Source organism: Lathyrus oleraceus, chromosome 6 (genome assembly GCF_024323335.1).
Source record: "Lathyrus oleraceus cultivar Zhongwan6 chromosome 6, CAAS_Psat_ZW6_1.0, whole genome shotgun sequence".
Lineage (NCBI taxonomy): Eukaryota > Viridiplantae > Streptophyta > Magnoliopsida > Fabales > Fabaceae > Lathyrus > Lathyrus oleraceus.
The window spans coordinates 225480890-225495985 of NC_066584.1; positions in this window are offsets into that span (position 1 = coordinate 225480890).

Consider the following 15096-nt stretch of genomic DNA (forward strand, 5'->3'; position numbering starts at 1 on the left):
ACTACATTAGAAATTAAGACAATGATAATGAACTCCCCATTTCGTTTTAAACACTTCAATCATTTGTGTTTTTTTTTCGAATTTGCTCCAGTGACATAGTTTTAGTTTATGGGGAAAATAAAAGTATCAAACTATTTAAAAACTCAAATGATAGTTGTGAGCAAAAAGAACCCGAATTTGGGAGTTTTTATTTATTTATTTATTAAAAAGATTAATTATTATGTATTATTAAATTAGATTATTTTACATCTTAATTATATCACAATCAATCATAAATATTATTTTATAAATGATTAAAATAATAATTTAATAATCATGTAAATATTAGTTAAAATCTCTTTACACGTTCGATGCATAAAATTATTTTTTTTATTTAATGTGTAATTTTGAAGTACACTTTAATTATAATTGTATATTTAAGGGTGTCCGAATAATATTAAAATTTTTAATATTGGATGAGAATTACTCCATTCATAAATATTTGTTGAAGTTATGTTTTATATGATACAAAGCTTATAAGGCACGTTGAGGCATAGTATGACTACACACATCAGAATTATATATATATATATATATATATATATATAGAGAGAGAGATTAATTACTATACACTGTCAGTGTAAAAAGTTTTACACCGTCGGTTCATCACCATCACCCGTTTGTATTACTTTATAAATTTTTAAAATAAAAGTCAAACTTCTTTTAATATCCAACGTCTATAATTAACTGACGGTGTAAAACTCTTTTACACTGTCAGTGTATTTCAATAATCTCATATATATATATATATATATATATATATATATATATATATATATATATATATATATATATATATATATATATATATATATATGGTAGAAACTGTTATAATTCGTTTAGAATATTCGTAGTACGGAAAAATTACCTTCAGACAATCTAAATCTAAGATATATCTAATGATTCCTTGCATCACGCGCCTATCAAATAGCCGGTTGTTATAACACTTCATTATATAAAGAGAATGCGCATTAGTTTCAGATACATAATTTCAATTTCAAATTTCATTCACTATTCTCCTTCACATACCGATTTGAGCGTTTGAGTGATAACCTAGCAGATCAACTCCCTCCTTCACCGCATCAAAAACTCAGATCCACTATTCTTCATCGCAACAATTAAATCTCCAACAATTTATGGTTCTGTAACAGAACAGTGATTTATCGTTGCTATCAAACAAGAATTACAAGAAATGAGGAATGATGCATGGGTAGAACATATATCTAAGGTTATGGAAATTTGCAATAAGCATGATATTGATTTGCCTGATATGGATGATGCATTGTATGTGCAAGGGAAGAAACCTAGATGATACGCTACAACGTATATTGTTTCTAATTTGCATCATTATAAGCATGATTGTTTATTTAGTGTTTTAGATTTGTAGTTGCATGAGCTCAATGTTATGTTTAATGAAGAGAATACTGAATTTTTACGATGTGTTTCATGTTTGATTCCCTCATCTTCATTTGCAGCTTTTGATGTGAAAAAGTTATTCATGATGGTTGAACTTTATCCAAATGATTTTGTAGATGTGTCGGAAGTGATGGTGCGACATCAACTTCAGAATTATGTTAGAAATGTTCGGTGTGAACCAAAATTTGCAAACTTAAAAGGATGACATAGTTTATCTATTTAAGCTAACTTAATTCACTTCAGAACATACTGCATTGTATGTGAGAAACCCTAAATTCTCTCGCCTCTTCCAAATCTCTCCAAAATCCATCTTAACTTCACAAAAATCCAACTTAACTTCTCAAACTAGTATGAATCAATGGAATGTGTCATGAAACTCCAATATAACTTCAACATATCTTTGTTTTCGTTTTTCATAAATCGTTTCAAGGAAAGGTACATATGTTAACAATTTCTTTTTAAAACTCCATTCTTCGTAAGATGGGGTGTGTTTATTAAACGTGTTGTGTTAATGTTAAGGTTAGTTTGTGATTTTGTAGATAAAATGTGTTGTTTGTGTTGGTTTTTCATAAGCATATGATATGGTTTACATATTTTTTGTTGAACTATGTTGATTATTTTGTTAGGTATGTTGATAAATGTTGTTGTTGAGGTATGTTTGATAAATGTGTTGTGCTAATGTTAAGGGTGGTTTATGATTTTGTATATAAATTATGTTGTTTGTTGATAAATGATTTTATTTTATTCATAAGCTTATGATTTGTTCACACTTTTTTGTTGGACAATGTTGATGATTTAGTTAGATATGTTGATAAATGTTATTGTTGAGGTATGTTTGATAAACATGTTGTGTTAATGTTAAGGGTATCTTATGAGTTTGTAGATTAATGATGCGGTTTGTGTTATTTGTTGATAAATAATTTTGTTTTGTTAATAACTATCGTACCTCAAAAAATGAGAACACGACGCTTGCAAAGCGCAATCGCACGCTCGCGGGATGAACTAACAGAGTCGCCGCCGAATGTTATTTATTCCTAAAGAGGGAAAGGAAAAATATCGATAAAATCTCTAAAAGAATGACAAGGTTTATGGTAGACACAACCAAATCAGGGTTCGGGAGTCGATTATGCAAGGGGAATGTATTAGCACCCCTCACGTCCATTGTACTCGGCGGGAACCGTTTGGTTAGTTGTGCACGTTAGTGTTAGCTTAGAAATGTTAGTCTCGAGTTATTAAAAGGAAAGAAGAATAAGACTAAAAGGCTTATTTTTTATTAGGGTGCCTGAAGAGACTTTGGATCTCGCTCCTACGTATCTCTGGGTGCAGTGGAGAACTCAAGGCTATGTAGTTCTGGATAGAAAAAATATTTTATGTTAGTCAATTTTAACGAAAGCTATTTTGTCTCAATTGACGAAAAAACACTGCTTGCTACCCAAAATAGGTGAGGAGCGGGCATTTGCATCACATTGAATGAATTTCTGCATATCAACATTCACGGGAAAACGTCACTTATCTCAACTCACACGATTATGGATGAAGCGTTGTTTTGCATCATCTCGAGACAAAATATCTTTCCTTTAAAAAAAAGGCTTTTGATTTGTTGAGTGTTTTGTTAGATGACGATTGCTCGAATGGTCGAGTAAGGAAACTCGTATTCAAATAATCGAGAAGAGGAATAGAAGGCTTTATACCATCTCCATTTTCATCCTTAATTGCAAAAAGATTTTGAATATTGTTAAGGTATTTTGGATAGACGGCGAATACTCAGATGGCCGAGAAAGGCAACTCGTATCCAAGTACTCGGGGAAGGGAATAGAAGGCTCTATACCATCTCCTTTTTTCGTCTGAGTTATTATGAAAATGAGTTTGTTAGGTTTGGTTAAGGAAAAGGTTTGAGGTGAAGGATTGGAAGTTTTTTAATGGATGACAATTGTTTGAATGGTCGAGTAAGAAAACTAGTATCCAAACAATTGAGGAGAGGAATTGAAGACTTTAGACCATTTCCCTTTTCACCATTTGAAATGGTGTTTAAGTATGATTAGGTATTTTATTTTTTGAATTGGGAAATGGCTCGATGTTAATCGATTTTTGATTTGCAAATAGAAAATAATTTGAAAATGGTTGAAGAATAGTTTGAAAAAAGTTTTAAAAATGAGATTTTGAAAATTAACTTGATATTGATCAAGTGTTTGTTATTATTTGAAAGCTTGACTTTATTATGCATGTTGACATTATTTTTAACAATTAATTGTCCAATACAAAAAGGATAGACAACTCTGTAACAAACAAGCATTCACGCCATTAGCAAAGAGCAAACAAATCAAGCACAAACATGTCAAAATTAATTCTAGGTACTAACCTCTTTAGAAATCCTTTTTAGAATTTTGAAACATTATTTGGTAAGAGAGACTTAAATCACGCGTGTAATATCATTTAAACAAAATTTCACTCTTGATAAAGGAAAAAGGTTAAAAAAAGTCAAATATTTACATTAAAATCTAAAACTCTTTCTTCATAATTTGTTTTTAAAAAAGACTTTATTATAAAAAAGAAATAAAAAATTAATTGAAGTATTTGTTATAAACAGGAAAAAAAATTAAAGTATTTTGTAATAAAAAGGTTTTAGCTCTTTTTCTAATTGAATCAAATCACAAAGAAATTAAAACTAAATGGGCATGGGGTGTCAAATGGTGGCTACAGGGTGATGAGACCCAACATAAAAAAAAGGGAGAGGGAGACCCAAGGTCTCTAACCCAGCTCCAAGGTGGTGCAGATCATAGAACCCGATTCAGATCCCGAAATGATCCAAAACAAAAAAACAAAAGGAAGTAAAGACTGCTCCAAATCAACATAAACCCTAACTTCTTTTCAAATCAATGCTTCCCCTTTTCTTTCTCACTAGAAATCGATTTCTCAAACCAATCATGAAAAAAAACTCTTTTCCTTTTTCATCCCAATCGCCTTTCTCACTCTCCCAGCAAATCTATTCTCTAAAACCAACTATATCTTTAACATTAAATACAAAAAAGAAACAAAAAAACAAAATCTAGGTTGAAATCACATACGAGATCAAGTTGCAAATCACGAATCAAACAAATAAAACAACATCACATCCATAATTGTGTTCAAAATCGAGCTGGAAATTGAAACCTCAACATTGAGCTGGAAACCATGTTAATGGCTATGTATCAATCAAATACAAGTAAGCATCACATGGGAATAAGCAAGTGAAAACAAACAGAAGCAAACTCGAACCCTTAACCCTCACTTCCCATACTCCGGTTTATTATGCTTAGTTACAATCAATTTCAAAATAGAAGTTAATTACATGAAAAACACTAAAAACAATGTTAAGGAGCAAGGGAACTAACAACAAGGGCGGAGAAGTCACCGACGATATGCTTTTCAGGTAAACTTTGGATGTTCTCTATTTACTCTTTTTCTGCTATTTGTTGTTGTGTTGCCGTTTGCTTGTGATGAGGGCCAAACTCAAGTTAACTAGAGCTTCAATTTGAAGCTTTGTTGTATGGAGAGCTTTTTTGAGTTGTAGTTTAGGTCTTTTGGTGTGTGTATTAGAGTAAAATAATTTGGAGGTTAGGGTTCTTTTCTGATGATCCTCTTCACTATGAAAAATCTCTATATTTATAGTGTTCTTTTAGGGTTTATGGTGTGAAATAGGATTAGGATAGTGTGAGAATTGCTAATACAAATGAGCTGGAAAATTGTAGTGGAAATCTGATATGGTATTGTGCAGGATTTATCTGTACTTTGCTGCAGAAGGAATTGGTCATTTTGGTGAAGTATTTGTTGTGTACTTTTGTTACTGCTTGTTACTACAGTAAGAATCTTGTGAATTTGAAATCTCTTGTGGTATTTACTGATGCAATAATTTTGCTCAACTCTTAAATCTTTACTGTGGTGATTTGTGATGGATGCACTGCTTTTGGTTTTGTCTGTAGTGAAATTAGGATTGTGCTGCATATTTCTTTCAACCGTCTTTATGCTCATCTTTTTGTATGTGTTGGTTATGAAACTTGAGCCTCGTGTATATTTGACATTTTGGCTTCTATGCTGCTAGGTTCATGGTAATGGTCATGGTTCATCATGTTAAGAGATCAAAGAGCAACTTTGAGGAAGAACTTGATGACCAAAAGATTTTAAAGCTTGAAGGTGAAGGAAAAGATGGTGCCATGGTGTGTATAGCTTGAAAATTAGGGAGGAGGGCCTAGGGAATCTGAAATTCTGGTATCAGATATGAGATGTCGAATACAATGTCACGACACTAATATCTGAATTATACTAACAGAAGAAAGATATAGAAAGGTAATACAAAAGATACACAAACAATTGTTAACCCAGTTCGGTCCAACTCACCTACATCTGGGGGCTACCAAGCCAGGAAGGAAATTCACTAAAATAGAATCAGTTCAAAGACTCTCCGTACACATTAACAAGTTACAGTCTTTCTCACCTAATCTCTACCCGTGCAATTTCTACCTAAGCACTCTTAGATATGAGAACCCACTCACTTCCCTACAATCACACTTGTGATCTTAAACAACAATCCCTTGAGAAAAGAAAACACTTTTCAATAACACACTCTTGATTTTACTTCAAAGTTTCAATCAAGAAGACACACTCTTGATCTTGCTTCACAGCTTTGATCAAGAAGACACACACTTGATCTTGCTTCACAGCTTTGATCAAGTAGACACACACTCTTGCTTAACAGCTTTAGAGTGACAAATTACAACCACAAATCAGTTCAATTCAATCATCAAAAGATGACTTGAATGGCTTACAAGTCTTACGACTAAATAGACACAAACCCTAGCTCTCTCACTATATTTCGCTCAGTATTGGTTGTGTTGTAAAATAGGTTTTCTAAGTCCCTTTTTATAGAAGCATTCAGCTGGGCTTGGACATCCTAAAAACCCTAAATCTATTTTCCAATCAAATCTTTTTATAACAGCTGGTTAGATCTCCTTGGAAAATAAGTAAATCAGGTTGTAATCCATGATTGAATGCGCCAGCTAATCAGATCTTCAATCATACATAGATTGCCATTAATTGTGCAATCACAAAACACTAGACATTCACACTGAATGTTCGGTGTACAGGATGTCATGACATCGGGTCTGACATCCTGGAAAAATCCTGCATAATTCAATAATTCCTTTTATAACTTCCAGCAGGTACAACCATATCAGATGCCATAACCTTGTGTATGACATCTTGAAACAATCCTGCATGAACATGTCTTTCATTTAGGCTCCAGTAGGTACATCCCATATCAGATGTCATGACCTTGTGTATGACATTCTGAAACAATCCTGCATGAACATGTTCTTGAATTCCAGCAGGTACATAGGATATCTTATGTTAAGACATCACACATAACATCTTGTGAACACTCTTTGTTTTACCAAAATTGCTGTCAATATTAAGAATCAACAAACTCCCCCTTTGGCAAATTTTGGCTAAAACATATATCTGTCCTTTTTGTTCACAAGGTAAACTATCAGCAGTTAAATAACATAACAGTAGTTTAAACAGCAGCAGAAGAAACACAATTACTAGCTTATAGTTACTAGTAATACACACATGCACAAGGGTACTTCTCCTTCCCCTAAATCTGTGCAACAAAAATATAATTACTAGTTATGGATGCAACTAGTAAGACACACAAATGCACAAGGGTACTCCTTCTCCCCCTAAATCTGTGCATGCAACAAACATCTTCTTTGATAATAACAACACTTGTAACCACAAGACCTGTAACAATCAGACTGTCATTCTGACATCTGCTTCAACATGTTAACATTCATAATTTCCTTCTGACATCTCCTTCAACATGCTAACATTCAGAATTTCCTTCTGACATCTCCTTCAACATTTTAACATTCAGAACCTCCTTCTGACATCTCCTTCAACATCACCTGTACAACACAGAGCTTGCACAGACCATCAGACATCTCCTCCAACATCTCAGAATAGAACACCATTATGTCTTACATCAGACATCTCCTCCAACATCACAGAACAAAACATCATTCTGTCTTACATCAGACATCTCCTCCAACATCTCATAACAAAACATCATAGAACATCATTCTATTCAACATCATCAGTTGTCATCTGTTTAGCCTAGCTAGCTACATCAGCACTGCAGATGTCCACAACCACATATTTAACTGCAGCTCTCCACATAAACACTTCTCCCCCTTTTTAGTCAAAATTGACCAAAGGTGACCAATTAGACAAAATAAATGTCAATTAGCCTAGCAGAGAATGTCACAGCAGATGTTATAACATTAAAAATGTTAAAACATAATTGTTAGGAGATACAAACCATCACCATACACAGCTGTGACAGCTGAGATAATGAGAAATCCATGGAACTCATTAAGAGCCCAAATCTTACATCAAGGCATCAATAAGGACTGCCACAAAATACAAACATTTCAACAGAAACAAAACATCCAAGCTTCCAAAACAGTTATAACAGCATCCAGAGCAGCACACATGTCATCATAACATGGGGACCATCACCACAACTTAGTTTGAGGAGGTAGCATCTTCTTCACTTTCAGATTTAGAACTGCCACTAGATTGATCTTGAGAATTAGACCTCTCACTTGAGGTATGGGCATCTGACTTCTTGGCTTCACCATCTTCCAGATGGAAGGAAATGTTGTCCAAATGCACAGCTGCAACCTTAGCTGGAGACTTTCTAATAGTTTGCCTTTTATCAGGTGAGATGTATGGGACATCTTCTTTGAAATCATCTTCAGAATCAGAGCTTTCTCTGATTTTCCTCTTCTGAACCTCTACTTTACTCCATGGTTTAAAAGGACCTACAACAACAACATTCCTACTAGTTCTAGCTGTCAACATCTCAGCCACAGTCTTGCCTTTCCTGGTTTTCATTTTCTTTGCAACACTTGGTTTCAAGTGATGAACCAAGGTGTCATCTTCCTCTTCTGAACTCTCTTCCTCTAAATCAATTAGTCTCTCAGTAGTGTCATGCTTCTTTCTTGGCCATTCTTTGACTTGCCCAACAGTGATTGTCCTACAAACTTCATTGTCTGTGGCTTCTAACTCAACAGCTCCTTTTGTTCCTCTCCCTAGGAACTTATTCATTATAGTTGAGGAGAACCTTACACACCTTCTTCTCACAAAGACCTTGCAGAATTCTTTGTTATTCTTGTCAGCTAGCTGCATTTCAAGCTTTGGAACTATGATTTTGTCTTCTACAATTTTTCTAATAGAGAGTTGACAACAGAAAAGGAACTTGGTCCAATTGTGCTGAGTATGATTTTTGGACATTGCTGCGGTATTCAGGTTGTCATAATACAATGTCATGACATCGTGTGTGACATTGTATGCAATTTTCAGTAGTTTCATCCAACCTAGTTGAGAGTAACTGCTTCCATCTGATATATTTTCATCATAAACATCATTTTCATTTTTCAAATGTGTAGGAGCTGGTGTCCTTTCACTTTCCATCTCAATCTTCTTCACATTGTTCTTTGCACACCTAGTCCCTTGTGGCTTAGTTCCAGCAAAGCTCTCACTAATTTCAGACTGCATATAACCAGTCACATGTTCCCCTGTTTCAGATGTTTGGGCCATCATGACCTTCTCTTCCTTGAGGTTAGGTCTTAGCTTCTGGTGTAACATCCTTGTCTGACATTTCCCACAGACTTGTCTTTCCTCACTCTTGAAGGTTCTTCTAGCAACTGTACTCATCTTCACCCCTTCCTTTTTGTCATAGGTATATTTAGAGGAATAATCCATTTGAGAGCTCCACATGTAACAGTTGTCTTTGGTCCTGATTCCTTCCATAATTACTTCATTGTCTTTGTTAATAATCAGACATTCAGTTTTAGTGAAGATGATATTCAGACCTTGATCACCTAGCTGACTGATGCTTATTAGATTTGAAGTCAAGCCCTTAACCAGTAGGATATTGTCATGTTTAGGAGCTCCAGGACACTTAAGCTTGCCTATCCCCTTTATTTCACCCTTTGCTCCATCACCAAAGGTTACATAGCTTATGTCATGGGGGTGAAGATCAGTTATCAAGTCTGAGTTTCCAATCATGTGTCTAGAACATCCACTATCAAAATACCACTCTTCTTTGAGGGGAATGTGAGCTATTAGACTTGTAACATTAGTCTTAGGAACCCATTGCTTCTTGTTGATAGGCCTGTGCTATTTGGGTCTGGGTTGATAGTGAGTCAGTTGATGAACAGGGGTAGGGTAACCATACAGCTTATAGCAGAAGGGCTTTAAGTGACCAAATTCCCTACAGTAATGGCATCTCCATCTTTGGTGTTTCCCTTTCTACTATTTTCTCTTCTGATGATGTGACATATGATGTGACATCTCAGGAATGCTCTTACTATTGCTGCATTTAGGTTTAGCTTGAGGTTTGCAACTAGTGTAACTGCTCTCAGCCTTAGATTTATGGTACCCTATTCCAGATTTGTCTCCTGTGATTAGTCCAGTTTGGAGAATCTTGTCTAAGGACTCAGATCCATTGTTTAACATCCTTACATACTTGGTTATCTCTTCTAGTTTTGAGTTTAAGAGCATAGCTTCAGTTTTTAGCTTGGAGATGGTTTCCATATGTTCTGCCTTTTCATTCTCCAGCTGTGCTATCTTCTGGCTTTCCACTTGTTGACTTTCATCTAGCTTGACCTTCAGAGCCACAACTTATATTCTCAATTTGGAGATGGTTTCCAATTGTTCTACCTTCTCATTCTCAAGTTGAGTTATCCCCTTCTTCTGGCTTTCAACCTGTTTACACAGCTCTACACTTTTGTGACACAAATTTCTGTAGGTGGAGTCCAACTCTTCAAAGGTTACTTCTTCATCACTTGAGTCTTCATCAGAACCCCATTTTCCTGTCAATGCAGTCACCAGATTTGCAGCCTCTTCTGTATCACTCTCATCAGACCAGGTGGCAACAAGACTTATCTTCTGCTTCTTGAGGTAGGTTCCACATTCAGTTCTAATGTGTCCATGTCCATCACAATCATAGCACTTTACTTATTTTCCTTCTTTGGGCTTCTCATCTGACCTTGCTCTTCTTCCATTGCTGATGTCAGATGAGATGTTCTTGACATTTGCCTTGGATCTTACATCCATTTTTTTAAACAATTTGTTGAACTGTCTCTCCAGCATTGCAACTTCATTGGCCCATTCTTCATCTACATCTTGACTGTTTTCCTCTTCTGTGTTTGATATGAAGGCAATGCTTTTGGTTTTCTTTTCAGTTCCATCATTCAATCCCATCTCAAAGGTTTGAAGAGAACCAACCAACTCATAAACTCTCATGTTGGAGATGTCTTGAGATTCTTCTATGGCAGTCAATTTCATAGCAAATCTCTTAGGTAGTGACCTAAGTATTTTTCTCACCAAGTTTTCATCTGTCATCTTTTCTCCCAGGGCTCCTGAGGCATTGGCTAGTTCAAGGATACTCATATGAAATTCATGAATATTCTCATCATCTTTCATCCTTAAATTTTCAAATTTGGAGGTGAGCAGCTGAGTCTAGACATCTTTACCCTAGAGGTGCCTTCATGAGTGGTCTTGAGAATGTCCCAAGCATTTTTGGCCACTTCACAGTTGTTTAACAACCTGAAAATATTCTTGTCTACCCCATTGAATATTGCATTCAAAGCTTTAGAATTTCCAAGGGCTAGATCATCCTCCTCCTTGGACCATTCTTCTTCAGTCTTCTTCTTTGTAGTGGCTTCTCCTTCTTTAGTAATGACAGGACGCACCCAGCCTGTTAACACAACCTTCAAAGCCTTGTTATCCAGAGATTTTAGAAAAGCTACCATTCGAGGTTTCCAATAGTCATAGTTAGAACCATCCAAAATTGGTGGCCTGTGAACAGATCCTCCATCTCTCTCCATTGTACCTGAAAGTATTGTCCCTAGATCTCACCCAGAAACAGAGCAGGATGCATGCTCTAATACCAATTGAAATTCTGGTATCAGATATAAGATGTCGAATGCAATGTCACGACACTAATATCTGAATTATACTAACAAAAGAAAGATATAGAAAGTTAATGCAAAAGATACACAAACAATTGTTAACCCAGTTCGGTCCAACTCACCTACATCTGGGGGCTACCAAGCCAGGAAGGAAATTCACTAAAATAGAATCAGTTCAAAGACTCTCCGTACACTTCAACAAGTTACAGTCTTTCTCACCTAATATCTACCCGTGCAATTTCTACCTAAGCACTCTTAGATATGAGAACCCACTCAATTCCCTACAATCACACCTGTGATCTTAAACAACAATCCCTTGAGAAAAGAAAACACTTTTCAATAACACACTCTTGATTTTACTTCACAGTTTCAATCAAGAAGACACATTTTTGATCTTGCTTCACAGCTTTGAGCAAGAAGACACACACTTGATCTTGCTTCACAACTTTGATCAAGTAGACACACACTCTTGCTTAACAGCTTTAGAGTGACAAATTACAACCACAAATCAGTCCAATTCAATCATCAAAAGATGACTTTAGTGGCTTACAAGTCTTACGACTAAACAAACACAAACCCTAGCTCTCTCACTACATTTCGCTCAGTATTGGTTGTGTTGTAAAACATGTTTTCTAAGTACCTTTTTTATAGAAGCATTCAGCTGGGCTTGGACATCTTGAAAACCCTAAATCTATTTTCCAATCAAATCTTTTTATAACAGCTGGTTAGATCTCCTTGGAAAATAAGTAAATCAGGTTGTAATCCATGATTGAATGCGCCAGCTAATCAGATATTAAATCATACATAGATTGCCATTAATTGTGCAATCACAAAACACCAGACATTCACACTGAATGTTCTGTGTACAGGATGTCATGACATCGGGTCTGACATCCTGGAAAAATCCTGCATAATTCAATAATTCCTTTTATAACTTCCAGCAGGTACAACCATATCAGATGCCATGACCTTGTGTATGACATCTTGAAACAATCCTGCATGAACATGTCTTTCATTTAGGCTCCAGTAGGTACATCCCATATCAGATGCCATGACCTTATGTATGACATTCTAAAACAATCCTGCATGAACATGTTCTTTGAATTCCAGCAGGTACATAGGATATCTTATGTTAAGACATCACACATAACATCTTGTGAACACTCTTTGTTTTACCAAAATTGCTGCCAATATTAAGAATCAACAGAATCCAAATAGAACTTTGGAACCAATAGCCTTAGAATATGTTTGTATTCATGCTCCATAATATTTATATGAAGTTCCAAGTGAATGAATAAACATTTGTAATTTTCATGGAGTTTCTTTTTTGTATGACAATTTCAATTGATTTATTTGAAAGGCGTGAGAAATTTATTGTACATGATTTGGTTGAATATGAATGAATGACTTGATTTAGGAATATGAATTAATAACTTGATTTAGGAATATGAATGAATGACTTAATACATGAATGAAAAATGATTGGAAATGAATGAATGAATTGTGCATTAAAGTGAATGAATTATGGATGTGAATGAGAAATTTTTGAATCTTGAATGAATGATTTAATGAAAGGAATGAATATAAATATGAATGAAAACATATGATTTAATGAAAGGAATGAATATAAATATGAATGGAAAACATGGAAGTAAATGAATTTAATGAAAATAATTGTGGTTATTTAAATGCATAGCTAAGAGTGGTAAGTTTGTAAACTTGTATTTATCTTGGATAAAACCAAAGGTAATGCCTTATGTAGACCTTGAATTTTTGGGGTTAACACATGTTTGTAATAGAAATCAAATGCTCTATCCTTCCTTAGTTGTACCATTCAAATGAAGTTTTGTAATTGAACCACTTAAATAACAACAAGAAAATGTTAAAAGAGTGACACAAATGAGTTATGAAGTGAGCATGTCATGGTTTATGCAAAAATAGAAGCTAAAAATGGAAATGCAATGCATAAATGATACTTTGAGAAATGGAAAAAACGGCTTTGGACTTTAAAAGATAGAATATAATACATCGCTGGACTTTTAAAGATAGAATTCCAAACGGTGCTAGACTTTTAAAGAAAGAATGTCAAACGGTGTTGGACTTAAAATGAATGTCCATGTGAGGCTGGACTTGACCGAAGGCATTAGTAAAATATATACCGACTTCAAATGGATTTTTCCAGACGGGGCTGGACTTGACCAAAGGCATCAGTAAAATATATATCAGCTTTAAACAGATTTTTCCAAACGAGGCTGGACTTAACCGAAGGCGTTAATAAAATATATACAGGTGTCAAACAGATTTTTCCAGACGAGGTTGGACTAGAACGAAGGCATTAGTAAAATATATACTAGCTTTAAACTTATTTTTCCATACGAGGCTGAACTTTTATGCCTACGAAAACCGAACTATGGTTTAAGGGTGCCAAATCAAAATTGGACTTTGAGGTCAAGCGATATATGATAAACCAAGGAGATCGGGGTTAATGCATAACGAGCTTGAATTATGCTTCGGTTATGCATGGTTGGAATTTTCTTTTATGTATGACATATGAATGATCATGGTATACAAATGTTGATGTTATGCAGCTTAGTGATATGTGATCAACCAAGGAGACCGAGGTTAATGCATAATGAGTGTGAATTATGCTTCAGTTATGCATGGTTTGAATTTTCTTTTATGCATGACATATGAATGATCATGTATGTGTGATAAATGTTGTCATGTGAGAATCCATCAAGCATTAGAATTGCAATCAACCAAGGGGATCATTCCAGAGGATTGATAGGTTGTGCTCCATGGATATTCCTGTTGTGGTGATCCAGGAATGCTTTTGCTACCTTGAGACTTTCGGGAAATAAATTATTTCATTTTAATCCTCACATATGTCAAAGACAATTTGTGTTTTTTCAATGTTTTAAAAAATCTTTTTAAATTCAAATTTTCGTTATTAACAAACAAATGACGTTTTGCATAACAAAGAAAACAGAGAAAAACACAAATGACAATAATTGGTAGTCAAGATTTATATTTATTTAAGAATGTTAGCACACAAATGGCGTAGCTCCATGGAATGTTACAAATTTGAAAATGGCAATGGGAAAAGGTTTACATTGAATCACAATAACCACTACTTTCCCTAATAACCATGACTCCATAAAACCTCGCTTTTGAAGGGAGCCGTTGGATTGATCTTCATGCCTTTGGCTCTTCTTATGTTGATCAGTTTTGTCTAAAATAGTCGTTTCCTTTTGTCCCTAATTTTTTCCTGGACCTCCCTTTCGGGTTTTCAGTCCACCGAGATGCTATTTTTTTTCTAAGTTTCCCTTTCGGGTTTTTAACTTAGCGAGCTATCATATTTTATTTATATCCCTAACTTTTTCCTGGCCCTCCCTTTCGGGTTTTCAGTCCACCAGGATACCCATTTTTTCCTAAGTCTCCTTTTCATGTTTTCGACTTAGCGGGTTTTTGTTAGGCATAATACTTTTTTACGGCATCAGAGTTCACGGGGTGTGAGAGTTCCACATCATCCATAGTTGTAATAATCATGGCACCTTCGGAGAAGGATTTCTTTACAACGTATGAGCCTTCATAATTAGGATTCCACTTCCCACTTAAATCGTTATGT